The sequence below is a fragment of the Oncorhynchus mykiss genome, chromosome 12, assembly GCF_013265735.2.
Source record: "Oncorhynchus mykiss isolate Arlee chromosome 12, USDA_OmykA_1.1, whole genome shotgun sequence".
Taxonomy (NCBI): domain Eukaryota; kingdom Metazoa; phylum Chordata; class Actinopteri; order Salmoniformes; family Salmonidae; genus Oncorhynchus; species Oncorhynchus mykiss.
Window position 1 is genome coordinate 82,466,292 of NC_048576.1, and position 17,390 is coordinate 82,483,681.

Sequence of the window (17,390 nt, forward strand, 5' to 3'; positions counted from 1 at the left end):
GAGGGAAAGTGGTCACAGGCAGAGCTGGGCTAGTGGGAGGGGAGGAAAAGGGGTCACAGGCAGAGCTAGGCTATTGGGAGGGAAGGAAAAGGGGTCACAGGCAGAGCTAGTGGGAGGGAAGGAAAAGGGGTCACAGGCAGAGCTAGGCTAGTGGGAGGGGAGAGAAAGTGGTCACAGGCAGAGCTATTGGGAGGGGAGGGAAAGTGGTCACAGGCAGAGCTAGGCTAGTGGGAGGGAAGGGAAAGTGGTCACAGACAGAGCTAGGCTAGTGGGAGGGGAGGGAATGTGGTCACAGGCAGAGCTAGGCTAGTGGGAGGGAAAGTGGTCACAGGCAGAGCTGGGCTAGTGGGAGGGGAGGAAAAGGGGTCACAGGCAGAGCTAGGCTAGTGGGAGGGAAGGAAAAGGGGTCACAGGCAGAGCTAGTGGGAGGGGAGGGAAAGTGGTCACAGGCAGAGCTAAGCTAGTGGGAGGGAAGGGAAAGTGGTCATAGGCAGTGCTAGGCTAGTGGGAGGGGAGGGGGAAATGTGGCCACAGGCAGGGCTAGTGGGAGGGAAAGGGGTCACAGGCAGGGCTAGTGGGAGGGAAGGAAAAGTGGTCACAGGCAGGGCTAGTGGGAGGGAAGGAAATGTGGTCACAGGCAGGGCTAGTGGGAGGGAAGGAAAAGTGGTCACAGGCAGGGCTAGTGGGAGGGAAGGAAAAGTGGTCACAGGCAGAGCTAGTGGGAAGGAAGGAAAAGTGGTCACAGGCAGGGCTAGTGTGAGGGATGGGAAAGTGGTTTCAGGCAGAGCTAGGCTAGTGGGAGGGAAGGGAAGTGGTCACAGGCAGAGCTAGGCTAGTGGGAGGGACGGGAAAGTGGTCACAGGCAGCAGCTAGGCTAGTGTGAGGGGAGGGAAAGTGGTCACAGGCAGAGCTAGGCTAGTGGGAGGGGAGGGAAAGTGGTCACAGGCAGAGCTAGACTAGTGGGAGGGGAGGGAAAGTGGTCACAGGCTAGGCTAGTGGGAGGGGAGGGAAAGTGGTCACAGTTAGGGCTAGACTAGTGGGAGGGGGCAAAAAGTGGTCACAGGCAAGGCTAATGGGAGGGGAGAGAAAGTGGTCACAGGCAGAGCTAGGCTAGTGGGAGGGGAGGGGGAAATGTGGCCACAGGCAGGGCTAGTGGGAGGGAAGGTAAAGGGGTCACAGGCAGGGCTAGTGGGTGGGAAGGGAAAGTGGTCACAGGTAAGGCCCGTGGGGGAGGAAGGGAAAGTGGTCACAGGCAGGGCTAGTCGGAGGGAAGGAGAAGGGGTCACAGGCAGAGCTAGGCTAGTGGGAGGGAAGGAAAAGGGGTCACAGGCAGAGCTACGCTAGTGGGAGCGGAGGGAAAGTGGTCACAGGCAGAGCTAGGCTAGTGGGAGGGGAGGAAAAGGGGTCACAGGCAGAGCTAGTGGGAGGGGAGGGAAAGTGGTCACAGGCAGAGCTAGTGGGAGGGAAGGAAAATGGGTCACAGGCAGAGCTAGTGGGAGGGAAAGTGGTCACAGGCAGAGCTAGGCTAGTGGGAGGGAAGGGAAAGTGGTCACAGGCAGTGCTAGGCTAGTGGGAGGGAAGGGAAAGTGGTCACAGGCAGAGCTATTGGGAGGGGAGGGAAAGTGGTCACAGGCAGAGCTAGGCTAGTGGGAGGGAAGGGAAAGTGGTCACAGGCAGAGCTAGGCTAGTGGGAGGGGAGGGAAAGTTGTCACAGGCAGGGCTAGGCTAGTGGGAGGGGAGAGAAAGTGGTCACAGGCAGGGCTAGGCTAGTTGGAGGGAAGGGAAAGTGGTCACAGGCAGAGCTAGTGGGAGGGAAGGAAAAGGGGTCACAGGCAGAGCTAGTGGGAGGGAAAGTGGTCACAGGCAGAGCTAGGCTAGTTGGAGGGAAGGGAAAGTGGTCACAGGCAGTGCTAGGCTAGTGGGAGGGAAGGGAACGTGGTCACAGGCAGAGCTAGGCTAGTGGGAGGGAAGGGAAAGTGGTCACAGGCAGAGCTAGGCTAGTGGGAGGGGAGGGAAAGTGGTCACAGGCAGAGCTAGGCTAGTGGGAGGGGAGGGAATGTGGTCACAGGCAGAGCTAGGCTAGTGGGAGGGAAAGTGGTCACAGGCAGAGCTGGGCTAGTGGGAGGGGAGGAAAAGGGGTCACAGGCAGAGCTAGGCTATTGGGAGGGAAGGAAAAGGGGTCACAGGCAGAGCTAGTGGGAGGGAAGGAAAAGGGGTCACAGGCAGAGCTAGGCTAGTGGGAGGGGAGAGAAAGTGGTCACAGGCAGAGCTATTGGGAGGGGAGGGAAAGTGGTCACAGGCAGAGCTAGGCTAGTGGGAGGGAAGGGAAAGTGGTCACAGACAGAGCTAGGCTAGTGGGAGGGGAGGGAATGTGGTCACAGGCAGAGCTAGGCTAGTGGGAGGGAAAGTGGTCACAGGCAGAGCTGGGCTAGTGGGAGGGGAGGAAAAGGGGTCACAGGCAGAGCTAGGCTAGTGGGAGGGAAGGAAAAGGGGTCACAGGCAGAGCTAGTGGGAGGGGAGGGAAAGTGGTCACAGGCAGAGCTAAGCTAGTGGGAGGGAAGGGAAAGTGGTCATAGGCATAGCTAGGCTAGTGGGAGGGGAGGGGGAAATGTGGCCACAGGCAGGGCTAGTGGGAGGGAAAGGGGTCACAGGCAGGGCTAGTGGGAGGGAAGGAAAAGTGGTCACAGGCAGGGCTAGTGGGAGGGAAGGAAATGTGGTCACAGGCAGGGCTAGTGGGAGGGAAGGAAATGTGGTCACAGGCAGGGCTAGTGGGAGGGAAGGAAAAGTGGTCACAGGCAGAGCTAGTGGGAAGGAAGGAAAAGTGGTCACAGGCAGGGCTAGTGGGAGGGATGGGAAAGTGGTTTCAGGCAGAGCTAGGCTAGTGGGAGGGAAGGGAAGTGGTCACAGGCAGAGCTAGGCTAGTGGGAGGGACGGGAAAGTGGTCACAGGCAGCAGCTAGGCTAGTGTGAGGGGAGGGAAAGTGGTCACAGGCAGAGCTAGGCTAGTGGGAGGGGAGGGAAAGTGGTCACAGGCAGAGCTAGACTAGTGGGAGGGGAGGGAAAGTGGTCACAGGCTAGGCTAGTGGGAGGGGAGGGAAAGTGGTCACAGTTAGGGCTAGACTAGTGGGAGGGGGCAAAAAGTGGTCACAGGCAAGGCTAATGGGAGGGGAGAGAAAGTGGTCACAGGCAGAGCTAGGCTAGTGGGAGGGGAGGGGGAAATGTGGCCACAGGCAGGGCTAGTGGGAGGGAAGGTAAAGGGGTCACAGGCAGGGCTAGTGGGTGGGAAGGGAAAGTGGTCACAGGTAAGGCCCGTGGGGGAGGAAGGGAAAGTGGTCACAGGCAGGGCTAGTCGGAGGGAAGGAGAAGGGGTCACAGGCAGAGCTAGGCTAGTGGGAGGGAAGGAAAAGGGGTCACAGGCAGAGCTACGCTAGTGGGAGCGGAGGGAAAGTGGTCACAGGCAGAGCTAGGCTAGTGGGAGGGGAGGAAAAGGGGTCACAGGCAGAGCTAGTGGGAGGGGAGGGAAAGTGGTCACAGGCAGAGCTAGTGGGAGGGAAGGAAAATGGGTCACAGGCAGAGCTAGTGGGAGGGAAAGTGGTCACAGGCAGAGCTAGGCTAGTGGGAGGGAAGGGAAAGTGGTCACAGGCAGTGCTAGGCTAGTGGGAGGGAAGGGAAAGTGGTCACAGGCAGAGCTATTGGGAGGGGAGGGAAAGTGGTCACAGGCAGAGCTAGGCTAGTGGGAGGGAAGGGAAAGTGGTCACAGGCAGAGCTAGGCTAGTGGGAGGGGAGGGAAAGTGGTCACAGGCAGAGCTAGGCTAGTGGGAGGGGAGGGAAAGCTGTCACAGGCAGGGCTAGGCTAGTGGGAGGGGAGAGAAAGTGGTCACAGGCAGGGCTAGGCTAGTTGGAGGGAAGGGAAAGTGGTCACAGGCAGAGCTAGTGGGAGGGAAGGAAAAGGGGTCACAGGCAGAGCTAGTGGGAGGGAAAGTGGTCACAGGCAGAGCTAGGCTAGTTGGAGGGAAGGGAAAGTGGTCACAGGCAGTGCTAGGCTAGTGGGAGGGAAGGGAACGTGGTCACAGGCAGAGCTAGGCTAGTGGGAGGGAAGGGAAAGTGGTCACAGGCAGAGCTAGGCTAGTGGGAGGGGAGGGAAAGTGGTCACAGGCAGAGCTAGGCTAGTGGGAGGGGAGGGAATGTGGTCACAGGCAGAGCTAGGCTAGTGGGAGGGAAAGTGGTCACAGGCAGAGCTGGGCTAGTGGGAGGGGAGGAAAAGGGGTCACAGGCAGAGCTAGGCTATTGGGAGGGAAGGAAAAGGGGTCACAGGCAGAGCTAGTGGGAGGGAAGGAAAAGGGGTCACAGGCAGAGCTAGGCTAGTGGGAGGGGAGAGAAAGTGGTCACAGGCAGAGCTATTGGGAGGGGAGGGAAAGTGGTCACAGGCAGAGCTAGGCTAGTGGGAGGGAAGGGAAAGTGGTCACAGACAGAGCTAGGCTAGTGGGAGGGGAGGGAATGTGGTCACAGGCAGAGCTAGGCTAGTGGGAGGGAAAGTGGTCACAGGCAGAGCTGGGCTAGTGGGAGGGGAGGAAAAGGGGTCACAGGCAGAGCTAGGCTAGTGGGAGGGAAGGAAAAGGGGTCACAGGCAGAGCTAGTGGGAGGGGAGGGAAAGTGGTCACAGGCAGAGCTAAGCTAGTGGGAGGGAAGGGAAAGTGGTCATAGGCAGAGCTAGGCTAGTGGGAGGGGAGGGGGAAATGTGGCCACAGGCAGGGCTAGTGGGAGGGAAAGGGGTCACAGGCAGGGCTAGTGGGAGGGAAGGAAAAGTGGTCACAGGCAGGGCTAGTGGGAGGGAAGGAAATGTGGTCACAGGCAGGGCTAGTGGGAGGGAAGGAAAAGTGGTCACAGGCAGGGCTAGTGGGAGGGAAGGAAAAGTGGTCACAGGCAGAGCTAGTGGGAAGGAAGGAAAAGTGGTCACAGGCAGGGCTAGTGGGAGGGATGGGAAAGTGGTTTCAGGCAGAGCTAGGCTAGTGGGAGGGAAGGGAAGTGGTCACAGGCAGAGCTAGGCTAGTGGGAGGGACGGGAAAGTGGTCACAGGCAGCAGCTAGGCTAGTGTGAGGGGAGGGAAAGTGGTCACAGGCAGAGCTAGGCTAGTGGGAGGGGAGGGAAAGTGGTCACAGGCAGAGCTAGACTAGTGGGAGGGGAGGGAAAGTGGTCACAGGCTAGGCTAGTGGGAGGGGAGGGAAAGTGGTCACAGTTAGGGCTAGACTAGTGGGAGGGGGCAAAAAGTGGTCACAGGCAAGGCTAATGGGAGGGGAGAGAAAGTGGTCACAGGCAGAGCTAGGCTAGTGGGAGGGGAGGGGGAAATGTGGCCACAGGCAGGGCTAGTGGGAGGGAAGGTAAAGGGGTCACAGGCAGGGCTAGTGGGTGGGAAGGGAAAGTGGTCACAGGTAAGGCCCGTGGGGGAGGAAGGGAAAGTGGTCACAGGCAGGGCTTGTCGGAGGGAAGGAGAAGGGGTCACAGGCAGAGCTAGGCTAGTGGGAGGGAAGGAAAAGGGGTCACAGGCAGAGCTACGCTAGTGGGAGCGGAGGGAAAGTGGTCACAGGCAGAGCTAGGCTAGTGGGAGGGGAGGAAAAGGGGTCACAGGCAGAGCTAGTGGGAGGGGAGGGAAAGTGGTCACAGGCAGAGCTAGTGGGAGGGAAGGAAAATGGGTCACAGGCAGAGCTAGTGGGAGGGAAAGTGGTCACAGGCAGAGCTAGGCTAGTGGGAGGGAAGGGAAAGTGGTCACAGGCAGTGCTAGGCTAGTGGGAGGGGAGGGAAAGCTGTCACAGGCAGGGCTAGGCTAGTGGGAGGGGAGAGAAAGTGGTCACATGCAGGGCTAGGCTAGTTGGAGGGAAGGGAAAGTGGTCACAGGCAGAGCTAGTGGGAGGGAAGGAAAAGGGGTCACAGGCAGAGCTAGTGGGAGGGAAAGTGGTCACAGGCAGAGCTAGGCTAGTGGGAGGGAAGGGAAAGTGGTCACAGGCAGTGCTAGGCTAGTGGGAGGGAAGGGAACGTGGTCACAGGCAGAGCTAGGCTAGTGGGAGGGAAGGGAAAGTGGTCACAGGCAGAGATAGGCTAGTGGGAGGGGAGGGAAAGTGGTCACAGGCAGAGCTAGGCTAGTGGGAGGGGAGGGAATGTGGTCACAGGCAGAGCTAGGCTAGTGGGAGGGAAAGTGGTCACAGGCAGAGCTGGGCTAGTGGGAGGGGAGGAAAAGGGGTCACAGGCAGAGCTAGGCTATTGGGAGGGAAGGAAAAGGGGTCACAGGCAGAGCTAGTGGGAGGGAAGGAAAAGGGGTCACAGGCAGAGCTAGGCTAGTGGGAGGGGAGAGAAAGTGGTCACAGGCAGAGCTATTGGGAGGGGAGGGAAAGTGGTCACAGGCAGAGCTAGGCTAGTGGGAGGGAAGGGAAAGTGGTCACAGGCAGAGCTAGGCTAGTGGGAGGGGAGGGAATGTGGTCACAGGCAGAGCTAGGCTAGTGGGAGGGAAAGTGGTCACAGGCAGAGCTGGGCTAGTGGGAGGGGAGGAAAAGGGGTCACAGGCAGAGCTAGGCTAGTGGGAGGGAAGGAAAAGGGGTCACAGGCAGAGCTAGTGGGAGGGGAGGGAAAGTGGTCACAGGCAGAGCTAAGCTAGTGGGAGGGAAGGGAAAGTGGTCACAGGCAGAGCTAGGCTAGTGGGAGGGGAGGGGGAAATGTGGCCACAGGCAGGGCTAGTGGGAGGGAAAGGGGTCACAGGCAGGGCTAGTGGGAGGGAAGGAAAAGTGGTCACAGGCAGGGCTAGTGGGAGGGAAGGAAATGTGGTCACAGGCAGGGCTAGTGGGAGGGAAGGAAAAGTGGTCACAGGCAGGGCTAGTGGGAGGGAAGGAAAAGTGGTCACAGGCAGAGCTAGTGGGAGGGAAGGAAAAGTGGTCACAGGCAGGGCTAGTGGGAGGGATGGGAAAGTGGTTTCAGGCAGAGCTAGGCTAGTGGGAGGGAAGGGAAGTGGTCACAGGCAGAGCTAGGCTAGTGGGAGGGACGGGAAAGTGGTCACAGGCAGCAGCTAGGCTAGTGTGAGGGGAGGGAAAGTGGTCACAGGCAGAGCTAGGCTAGTGGGAGGGGAGGGAAAGTGGTCACAGGCAGAGCTAGACTAGTGGGAGGGGAGGGAAAGTGGTCACAGGCTAGGCTAGTGGGAGGGGAGGGAAAGTGGTCACAGTTAGGGCTAGACTAGTGGGAGGGGGCAAAAAGTGGTCACAGGCAAGGCTAATGGGAGGGGAGAGAAAGTGGTCACAGGCAGAGCTAGGCTAGTGGGAGGGGAGGGGGAAATGTGGCCACAGGCAGGGCTAGTGGGAGGGAAGGTAAAGGGGTCACAGGCAGGGCTAGTGGGTGGGAAGGGAAAGTGGTCACAGGTAAGGCCCGTGGGGGAGGAAGGGAAAGTGGTCACAGGCAGGGCTAGTCGGAGGGAAGGAGAAGGGGTCACAGGCAGAGCTAGGCTAGTGGGAGGGAAGGAAAAGGGGTCACAGGCAGAGCTAAGCTAGTGGGAGGGAAGGGAAAGTGGTCACAGGCAGAGCTAGGCTAGTGGGAGGGGAGGGGGAAATGTGGCCACAGGCAGAGCTAGGCTAGTGGGAGGGAAAGTGGTCACAGGCAGAGCTGGGCTAGTGGGAGGGGAGGAAAAGGGGTCACAGGCAGAGCTAGGCTAGTGGGAGGGAAGGAAAAGGGGTCACAGGCAGAGCTAGTGGGAGGGGAGGGAAAGTGGTCACAGGCAGAGCTAAGCTAGTGGGAGGGAAGGGAAAGTGGTCACAGGCAGAGCTAGGCTAGTGGGAGGGGAGGGGGAAATGTGGCCACAGGCAGGGCTAGTGGGAGGGAAAGGGGTCACAGGCAGGGCTAGTGGGAGGGAAGGAAAAGTGGTCACAGGCAGGGCTAGTGGGAGGGAAGGAAATGTGGTCACAGGCAGGGCTAGTGGGAGGGAAGGAAAAGTGGTCACAGGCAGGGCTAGTGGGAGGGAAGGAAAAGTGGTCACAGGCAGAGCTAGTGGGAGGGAAGGAAAAGTGGTCACAGGCAGGGCTAGTGGGAGGGATGGGAAAGTGGTTTCAGGCAGAGCTAGGCTAGTGGGAGGGAAGGGAAGTGGTCACAGGCAGAGCTAGGCTAGTGGGAGGGACGGGAAAGTGGTCACAGGCAGCAGCTAGGCTAGTGTGAGGGGAGGGAAAGTGGTCACAGGCAGAGCTAGGCTAGTGGGAGGGGAGGGAAAGTGGTCACAGGCAGAGCTAGACTAGTGGGAGGGGAGGGAAAGTGGTCACAGGCTAGGCTAGTGGGAGGGGAGGGAAAGTGGTCACAGTTAGGGCTAGACTAGTGGGAGGGGGCAAAAAGTGGTCACAGGCAAGGCTAATGGGAGGGGAGAGAAAGTGGTCACAGGCAGAGCTAGGCTAGTGGGAGGGGAGGGGGAAATGTGGCCACAGGCAGGGCTAGTGGGAGGGAAGGTAAAGGGGTCACAGGCAGGGCTAGTGGGTGGGAAGGGAAAGTGGTCACAGGTAAGGCCCGTGGGGGAGGAAGGGAAAGTGGTCACAGGCAGGGCTAGTCGGAGGGAAGGAGAAGGGATCACAGGCAGAGCTAGGCTAGTGGGAGGGAAGGAAAAGGGGTCACAGGCAGAGCTAAGCTAGTGGGAGGGAAGGGAAAGTGGTCACAGGCAGAGCTAGGCTAGTGGGAGGGGAGGGGGAAATGTGGCCACAGGCAGAGCTAGGCTAGTGGGAGGGAAAGTGGTCACAGGCAGAGCTGGGCTAGTGGGAGGGGAGGAAAAGGGGTCACAGGCAGAGCTAGGCTAGTGGGAGGGAAGGAAAAGGGGTCACAGGCAGAGCTAGTGGGAGGGGAGGGAAAGTGGTCACAGGCAGAGCTAAGCTAGTGGGAGGGAAGGGAAAGTGGTCACAGGCAGAGCTAGGCTAGTGGGAGGGGAGGGGGAAATGTGGCCACAGGCAGGGCTAGTGGGAGGGAAAGGGGTCACAGGCAGGGCTAGTGGGAGGGAAGGAAAAGTGGTCACAGGCAGGGCTAGTGGGAGGGAAGGAAATGTGGTCACAGGCAGGGCTAGTGGGAGGGAAGGAAAAGTGGTCACAGGCAGGGCTAGTGGGAGGGAAGGAAAAGTGGTCACAGGCAGAGCTAGTGGGAGGGAAGGAAAAGTGGTCACAGGCAGGGCTAGTGGGAGGGATGGGAAAGTGGTTTCAGGCAGAGCTAGGCTAGTGGGAGGGAAGGGAAGTGGTCACAGGCAGAGCTAGGCTAGTGGGAGGGACGGGAAAGTGGTCACAGGCAGCAGCTAGGCTAGTGTGAGGGGAGGGAAAGTGGTCACAGGCAGAGCTAGGCTAGTGGGAGGGGAGGGAAAGTGGTCACAGGCAGAGCTAGACTAGTGGGAGGGGAGGGAAAGTGGTCACAGGCTAGGCTAGTGGGAGGGGAGGGAAAGTGGTCACAGTTAGGGCTAGACTAGTGGGAGGGGGCAAAAAGTGGTCACAGGCAAGGCTAATGGGAGGGGAGAGAAAGTGGTCACAGGCAGAGCTAGGCTAGTGGGAGGGGAGGGGGAAATGTGGCCACAGGCAGGGCTAGTGGGAGGGAAGGTAAAGGGGTCACAGGCAGGGCTAGTGGGTGGGAAGGGAAAGTGGTCACAGGTAAGGCCCGTGGGGGAGGAAGGGAAAGTGGTCACAGGCAGGGCTAGTCGGAGGGAAGGAGAAGGGGTCACAGGCAGAGCTAGGCTAGTGGGAGGGAAGGAAAAGGGGTCACAGGCAGAGCTAAGCTAGTGGGAGGGAAGGGAAAGTGGTCACAGGCAGAGCTAGGCTAGTGGGAGGGGAGGGGGAAATGTGGCCACAGGCAGAGCTAGGCTAGTGGGAGGGAAAGTGGTCACAGGCAGAGCTGGGCTAGTGGGAGGGGAGGAAAAGGGGTCACAGGCAGAGCTAGGCTAGTGGGAGGGAAGGAAAAGGGGTCACAGGCAGAGCTAGTGGGAGGGGAGGGAAAGTGGTCACAGGCAGAGCTAAGCTAGTGGGAGGGAAGGGAAAGTGGTCACAGGCAGAGCTAGGCTAGTGGGAGGGGAGGGGGAAATGTGGCCACAGGCAGGGCTAGTGGGAGGGAAAGGGGTCACAGGCAGGGCTAGTGGGAGGGAAGGAAAAGTGGTCACAGGCAGGGCTAGTGGGAGGGAAGGAAATGTGGTCACAGGCAGGGCTAGTGGGAGGGAAGGAAAAGTGGTCACAGGCAGGGCTAGTGGGAGGGAAGGAAAAGTGGTCACAGGCAGAGCTAGTGGGAGGGAAGGAAAAGTGGTCACAGGCAGGGCTAGTGGGAGGGATGGGGAAGTGGTTTCAGGCAGAGCTAGGCTAGTGGGAGGGAAGGGAAGTGGTCACAGGCAGAGCTAGGCTAGTGGGAGGGACGGGAAAGTGGTCGCAGGCAGCAGCTAGGCTAGTGTGAGGGGAGGGAAAGTGGTCACAGGCAGAGCTAGGCTAGTGGGAGGGGAGGGAAAGTGGTCACAGGCAGAGCTAGACTAGTGGGAGGGGAGGGAAAGTGGTCACAGGCTAGGCTAGTGGGAGGGGAGGGAAAGTGGTCACAGTTAGGGCTAGACTAGTGGGAGGGGGCAAAAAGTGGTCACAGGCAAGGCTAATGGGAGGGGAGAGAAAGTGGTCACAGGCAGAGCTAGGCTAGTGGGAGGGGAGGGGGAAATGTGGCCACAGGCAGGGCTAGTGGGAGGGAAGGTAAAGGGGTCACAGGCAGGGCTAGTGGGTGGGAAGGGAAAGTGGTCACAGGTAAGGCCCGTGGGGGAGGAAGGGAAAGTGGTCACAGGCAGGGCTAGTCGGAGGGAAGGAGAAGGGGTCACAGGCAGAGCTAGTCTAGTGGGAGGGAAGGAAAAGGGGTCACAGGCAGAGCTAAGCTAGTGGGAGGGAAGGGAAAGTGGTCACAGGCAGAGCTAGGCTAGTGGGAGGGGAGGGGGAAATGTGGCCACAGGCAGAGCTAGGCTAGTGGGAGGGAAAGTGGTCACAGGCAGAGCTGGGCTAGTGGGAGGGGAGGAAAAGGGGTCACAGGCAGAGCTAGGCTAGTGGGAGGGAAGGAAAAGGGGTCACAGGCAGAGCTAGGCTAGTGGGAGGGGAGGGGGAAATGTGGCCACAGGCAGGGCTAGTGGGAGGGAAAGGGGTCACAGGCAGGGCTAGTGGGAGGGAAGGAAAAGTGGTCACAGGCAGGGCTAGTGGGAGGGAAGGAAATGTGGTCACAGGCAGGGCTAGTGGGAGGGAAGGAAAAGTGGTCACAGGCAGGGCTAGTGGGAGGGAAGGAAAAGTGGTCACAGGCAGAGCTAGTGGGAGGGAAGGAAAAGTGGTCACAGGCAGGGCTAGTGGGAGGGATGGGAAAGTGGTTTCAGGCAGAGGTAGGCTAGTGGGAGGGAAGGGAAGTGGTCACAGGCAGAGCTAGGCTAGTGGGAGGGACGGGAAAGTGGTCACAGGCAGCAGCTAGGCTAGTGTGAGGGGAGGGAAAGTGGTCACAGGCAGAGCTAGGCTAGTGGGAGGGGAGGGAAAGTGGTCACAGGCAGAGCTAGACTAGTGGGAGGGGAGGGAAAGTGGTCACAGGCTAGGCTAGTGGGAGGGGAGGGAAAGTGGTCACAGTTAGGGCTAGACTAGTGGGAGGGGGCAAAAAGTGGTCACAGGCAAGGCTAATGGGAGGGGAGAGAAAGTGGTCACAGGCAGAGCTAGGCTAGTGGGAGGGGAGGGGGAAATGTGGCCACAGGCAGGGCTAGTGGGAGGGAAGGTAAAGGGGTCACAGGCAGGGCTAGTGGGTGGGAAGGGAAAGTGGTCACAGGTAAGGCCCGTGGGGGAGGAAGGGAAAGTGGTCACAGGCAGGGCTAGTCGGAGGGAAGGAGAAGGGGTCACAGGCAGAGCTAGGCTAGTGGGAGGGGGAAATGTGGCCACAGGCAGGGCTAGTGGGAGGGAAGGAAAAGGGGTCACAGGCAGAGCTAGGTGGGAGGGAAAGTGGTCACAGGCAGAGCTAGGCTAGTGGGAGGGAAGGGAAAGTGGTCACAGGCATTGCTAGGCAAGTGGGAGGGAAGGGAAAGTGGTCACAGGCAGAGCTAGGCTAGTGGGAGGGAAGGGAAAGTGGTCACAGGCAGAGCTAGGCTAGTGGGAGGGGAGGGAAAGTGGTCACAGGCAGAGCTAGGCTAGTGGGAGGGGAGGGAAAGTTGTCACAGGCAGAGCTAGGCTAGTGGGAGGGGAGGGAAAGCTGTCACAGGCAGGGCTAGGCTAGTGGGAGGGGAGGGAAAGTGGTCACAGGCAGGGCTAGTGGGAGGGGAGGGAAAGTGGTCACAGGCAGGGCTAGTCGGAGGGAAGGAGAAGGGGTCACAGGCAGAGCTAGGCTAGTGGGAGGGAAGGAAAAGGGGTCACAGGCAGAGCTACGCTAGTGGGAGCGGAGGGAAAGTGGTCACAGGCAGAGCTAGGCTAGTGGGAGGGGAGGAAAAGGGGTCACAGGCAGAGCTAGGCTAGTGGGAGGGAAGGAAAAGGGGTCACAGGCAGATCTAGTGGGAGGGGAGGGAAAGTGGTCACAGGCAGAGCTAGTGGGAGGGAAGGAAAAGGGGTCACAGGCAGAGCTAGGTGGGAGGGAAAGTGGTCACAGGCAGAGCTAGGCTAGTGGGAGGGAAGGGAAAGTGGTCACAGGCAGTGCTAGGCTAGTGGGAGGGAAGGGAAAGTGGTCACAGGCAGAGCTAGGCTAGTGGGAGGGAAGGGAAAGTGGTCACTGGCAGAGCTAGGCTAGTGGGAGGGGAGGGAAAGTGGTCACAGGCAGAGCTAGGCTAGTGGGAGGGGAGGGAAAGTGGTCACAGGCAGAGCTAGGCTAGTGGGAGGGGAGGGAAAGTGGTCACAGGCAGAGCTAGGCTAGTGGGAGGGGAGGGAAAGCTGTCACAGGCAGGGCTAGGCTAGTGGGAGGGGAGGGAAAGTGGTCACAGGCAGGGCTAGTGGGGGTGGAGGGAAAGTGGTCACAGGCAGGGCTAGTGAGAGGGAAGGGAAAGTGGCCACAGGCAGAGCTAGGCTAGTGGGAGGGGAGGGAAAGTGGTCACAGGCAGAGCTAGGCTAGTGGGAGGGGAGGGGGAAATGTGGCCACAGGCAGAGCTAGGCTAGTGGGAGGGAAAGTGGTCACAGGCAGAGCTAGGCTAGTGGGAGGGAAGGAAAAGGGGTCACAGGCAGAGCTAGTGGGAGGGGAGGGAAAGTGGTCACAGGCAGAGCTAGTGGGAGGGAAGGAAAAGGGGTCACAGGCAGAGCTAGTGGGAGGGAAAGTGGTCACAGGCAGAGCTAGTGGGAGGGAAGGAAAAGGGGTCACAGGCAGAGCTAGGCTAGTGGGAGGGGAGAGAAAGTGGTCACAGGCAGAGCTATTGGGAGCGGAGGGAAAGTGGTCACAGGCAGAGCTAGGCTAGTGGGAGGGAAGGGAAAGTGGTCACAGGCAGAGCTAGGCTAGTGGGAGGGGAGGGAAAGTGGTCACAGGCAGAGCTAGGCTAGTGGGAGGGGAGGGAAAGTGGTCACAGGCAGAGCTAGGCTAGTGGGAGGGAAGGGAAAGTGGTCACAGGCAGAGCTAGTGGGAGGGAAGGAAAAGGGGTCACAGGCAGAGCTAGTGGGAGGGAAAGTGGTCACAGGCAGAGCTAGGCTAGTTGGAGGGAAGGGAAAGTGGTCACAGGCAGTGCTAGGCTAGTGGGAGGGAAGGGAACGTGGTCACAGGCAGAGCTAGGCTAGTGGGAGGGAAGGGAAAGTGGTCACAGGCAGAGCTAGTGGGAGGGAAGGAAAAGTGGTCACAGGCAGGGCTAGTGGGAGGGATGGGAAAGTGGTTTCAGGCAGAGCTAGGCTAGTGGGAGGGAAGGGAAGTGGTCACAGGCAGAGCTAGGCTAGTGGGAGGGACGGGAAAGTGGTCACAGGCAGCAGCTAGGCTAGTGTGAGGGGAGGGAAAGTGGTCACAGGCAGAGCTAGGCTAGTGGGAGGGGAGGGAAAGTGGTCACAGGCAGAGCTAGACTAGTGGGAGGGGAGGGAAAGTGGTCACAGGCTAGGCTAGTGGGAGGGGAGGGAAAGTGGTCACAGTTAGGGCTAGACTAGTGGGAGGGGGCAAAAAGTGGTCACAGGCAAGGCTAATGGGAGGGGAGAGAAAGTGGTCACAGGCAGAGCTAGGCTAGTGGGAGGGGAGGGGGAAATGTGGCCACAGGCAGGGCTAGTGGGAGGGAAGGTAAAGGGGTCACAGGCAGGGCTAGTGGGTGGGAAGGGAAAGTGGTCACAGGTAAGGCCCGTGGGGGAGGAAGGGAAAGTGGTCACAGGCAGGGCTAGTCGGAGGGAAGGAGAAGGGGTCACAGGCAGAGCTAGGCTAGTGGGAGGGAAGGAAAAGGGGTCACAGGCAGAGCTAAGCTAGTGGGAGGGAAGGGAAAGTGGTCACAGGCAGAGCTAGGCTAGTGGGAGGGGAGGGGGAAATGTGGCCACAGGCAGAGCTAGGCTAGTGGGAGGGAAAGTGGTCACAGGCAGAGCTGGGCTAGTGGGAGGGGAGGAAAAGGGGTCACAGGCAGAGCTAGGCTAGTGGGAGGGAAGGAAAAGGGGTCACAGGCAGAGCTAGTGGGAGGGGAGGGAAAGTGGTCACAGGCAGAGCTAAGCTAGTGGGAGGGAAGGGAAAGTGGTCACAGGCAGAGCTAGGCTAGTGGGAGGGGAGGGGGAAATGTGGCCACAGGCAGGGCTAGTGGGAGGGAAAGGGGTCACAGGCAGGGCTAGTGGGAGGGAAGGAAAAGTGGTCACAGGCAGGGCTAGTGGGAGGGAAGGGAAAGTGGTCACAGGCAGAGCTAGGCTAGTGGGAGGGGAGGGGGAAATGTGGCCACAGGCAGGGCTAGTGGGAGGGAAAGGGGTCACAGGCAGGGCTAGTGGGAGGGAAGGAAAAGTGGTCACAGGCAGGGCTAGTGGGAGGGAAGGAAATGTGGTCACAGGCAGGGCTAGTGGGAGGGAAGGAAAAGTGGTCACAGGCAGGGCTAGTGGGAGGGAAGGAAAAGTGGTCACAGGCAGAGCTAGTGGGAGGGAAGGAAAAGTGGTCACAGGCAGGGCTAGTGGGAGGGATGGGAAAGTGGTTTCAGGCAGAGCTAGGCTAGTGGGAGGGAAGGGAAGTGGTCACAGGCAGAGCTAGGCTAGTGGGAGGGACGGGAAAGTGGTCACAGGCAGCAGCTAGGCTAGTGTGAGGGGAGGGAAAGTGGTCACAGGCAGAGCTAGGCTAGTGGGAGGGGAGGGAAAGTGGTCACAGGCAGAGCTAGACTAGTGGGAGGGGAGGGAAAGTGGTCACAGGCTAGGCTAGTGGGAGGGGAGGGAAAGTGGTCACAGGCTAGGCTAGTGGGAGGGGAGGGAAAGTGGTCACAGTTAGGGCTAGACTAGTGGGAGGGGGCAAAAAGTGGTCACAGGCAGGGCTAGGCTAATGGGAGGGGAGAGAAAGTGGTCACAGGCAGAGCTAGGCTAGTGGGAGGGGAGGGGGAAATGTGGCCACAGGCAGGGCTAGTGGGAGGGAAGGTAAAGGGGTCACAGGCAGGGCTAGTGGGTGGGAAGGGAAAGTGGTCACAGGTAAGGCCCGTGGGGGAGGAAGGGAAAGTGGTCACAGGCAGGGCTAGTCGGAGGGAAGGAGAAGGGGTCACAGGCAGAGCTAGGCTAGTGGGAGGGAAGGAAAAGGGGTCACAGGCAGAGCTACGCTAGTGGGAGCGGAGGGAAAGTGGTCACAGGCAGAGCTAGGCTAGTGGGAGGGGAGGAAAAGGGGTCACAGGCAGAGCTAGTGGGAGGGGAGGGAAAGTGGTCACAGGCAGAGCTAGTGGGAGGGAAGGAAAATGGGTCACAGGCAGAGCTAGTGGGAGGGAAAGTGGTCACAGGCAGAGCTAGGCTAGTGGGAGGGAAGGGAAAGTGGTCACAGGCAGTGCTAGGCTAGTGGGAGGGAAGGGAAAGTGGTCACAGGCAGAGCTAGGCTAGTGGGAGGGGAGGGAAAGTGTTCACAGGCAGAGCTAGGCTAGTGGGAGGGGAGGGAAAGTGGTCACAGGCAGAGCTAGGCTAGTGGGAGGGGAGGGAAAGTGGTCACAGGCAGAGCTAGGCTAGTGGGAGGGGAGGGAAAGTGGTCACAGGCAGGGCTAGTGGGAGGGAAGGGAAAGTTGCCACAGGCAGGGCTAGTGGGAGGGAAGGGAAAGTTGTCACAGGCAGGGCTATGCTAGTGGGAGGGGAGGGAAAGCTGTCACAGGCAGGGCTATGCTAGTGGGAGGGGAGGGAAAGCTGTCACAGGCAGGGCTAGGCTAGTGGGAGGGGAGGGAAAGTGGTCACGGGCAGGGCTAGTGGGAGGGGAGGGAAAGTGGTCACAGGCAGGGCTAGTGAGAGGGAAGTGAAAGTGGCCACAGGCAGGGCTATTGGCAGGGAAGGGAAATTGTCCACATGCATGGCTAGTGGGAGGGAAGGGAAGTGGCCACAGGCAGGGCTAGGCTAGTGGGAGGGGAGGGAATGTGGTCACAGGCAGAGCTAGGCTAGTGGGAGGGTAAGTGGTCACAGGCAGAGCTGGGCTAGTGGGAGGGGAGGAAAAGGGGTCACAGGCAGAGCTAGGCTAGTGGGAGGGAAGGAAAAGGGGTCACAGACAGAGCTAGTGGGAGGGGAGGGAAAGTGGTCACATGCAGAGCTAGGCTAGTGGGAGGGGAGGGAAAGTGGTCACAGGCAGAGCTAGTGGGAGGGAAGGAAAAGGGGTCACAGGCAGAGCTAGTTGGAGGGAAAGTGGTCACAGGCAGAGCTAGTGGGAGGGAAGGAAAAGGGGTCACAGGCAGGGCTAGGCTAGTGGGAGGGGAGGGAAAGTGGTCACAGGCAGAGCTAGTGGGAGGGGAGGGAAAGTGGTCACAGGCAGAGCTAGGCTAGTGGGAGGGGAGGGAAAGTGGTCACAGGCAGAGCTAGGCTAGTGGGAGGGGAGGGAAAATGGTCACAGACAGAGCTAGTGGGAGGGAAGGGAAAGTTGCCACAGGCAGGGCTAGTGGGAGGGAAGGGAAAGTGGTCACAGGCAGTGCTAGGCTAGTGGGAGGGACGGGAAAGTGGTCACAGGCAACAGCTAGGCTAGTGGGAGGGGAGGGAAAGTGGTCACAGGCAGAGCTAGGCTAGTGGGATGGGAGGGAAAGTGGTCACAGGCAGGGCTAGTGGGAGGGGAGGGAAAGTGGTCACAGTTAGGGCTAGGATAGTGGGAGGGGACAGAAAGTGGTCACAGGCAGGGCTAGGCTAGTGGGAGGGGAGAGAAAGTGGTCACAGGCAGAGCTAGGCTAGTGGGAGGGGATGGGGAAATGTGGCCACAGGCAGGGCTAGTGGGAGGGAAGGGAAAGTGGTCACAGGCAGAGCTAGGCTAGTGGGAGGGGAGGGGGGAATGTGGCCACAGGCAGGGCTAGTGGGAGGGAAGGTA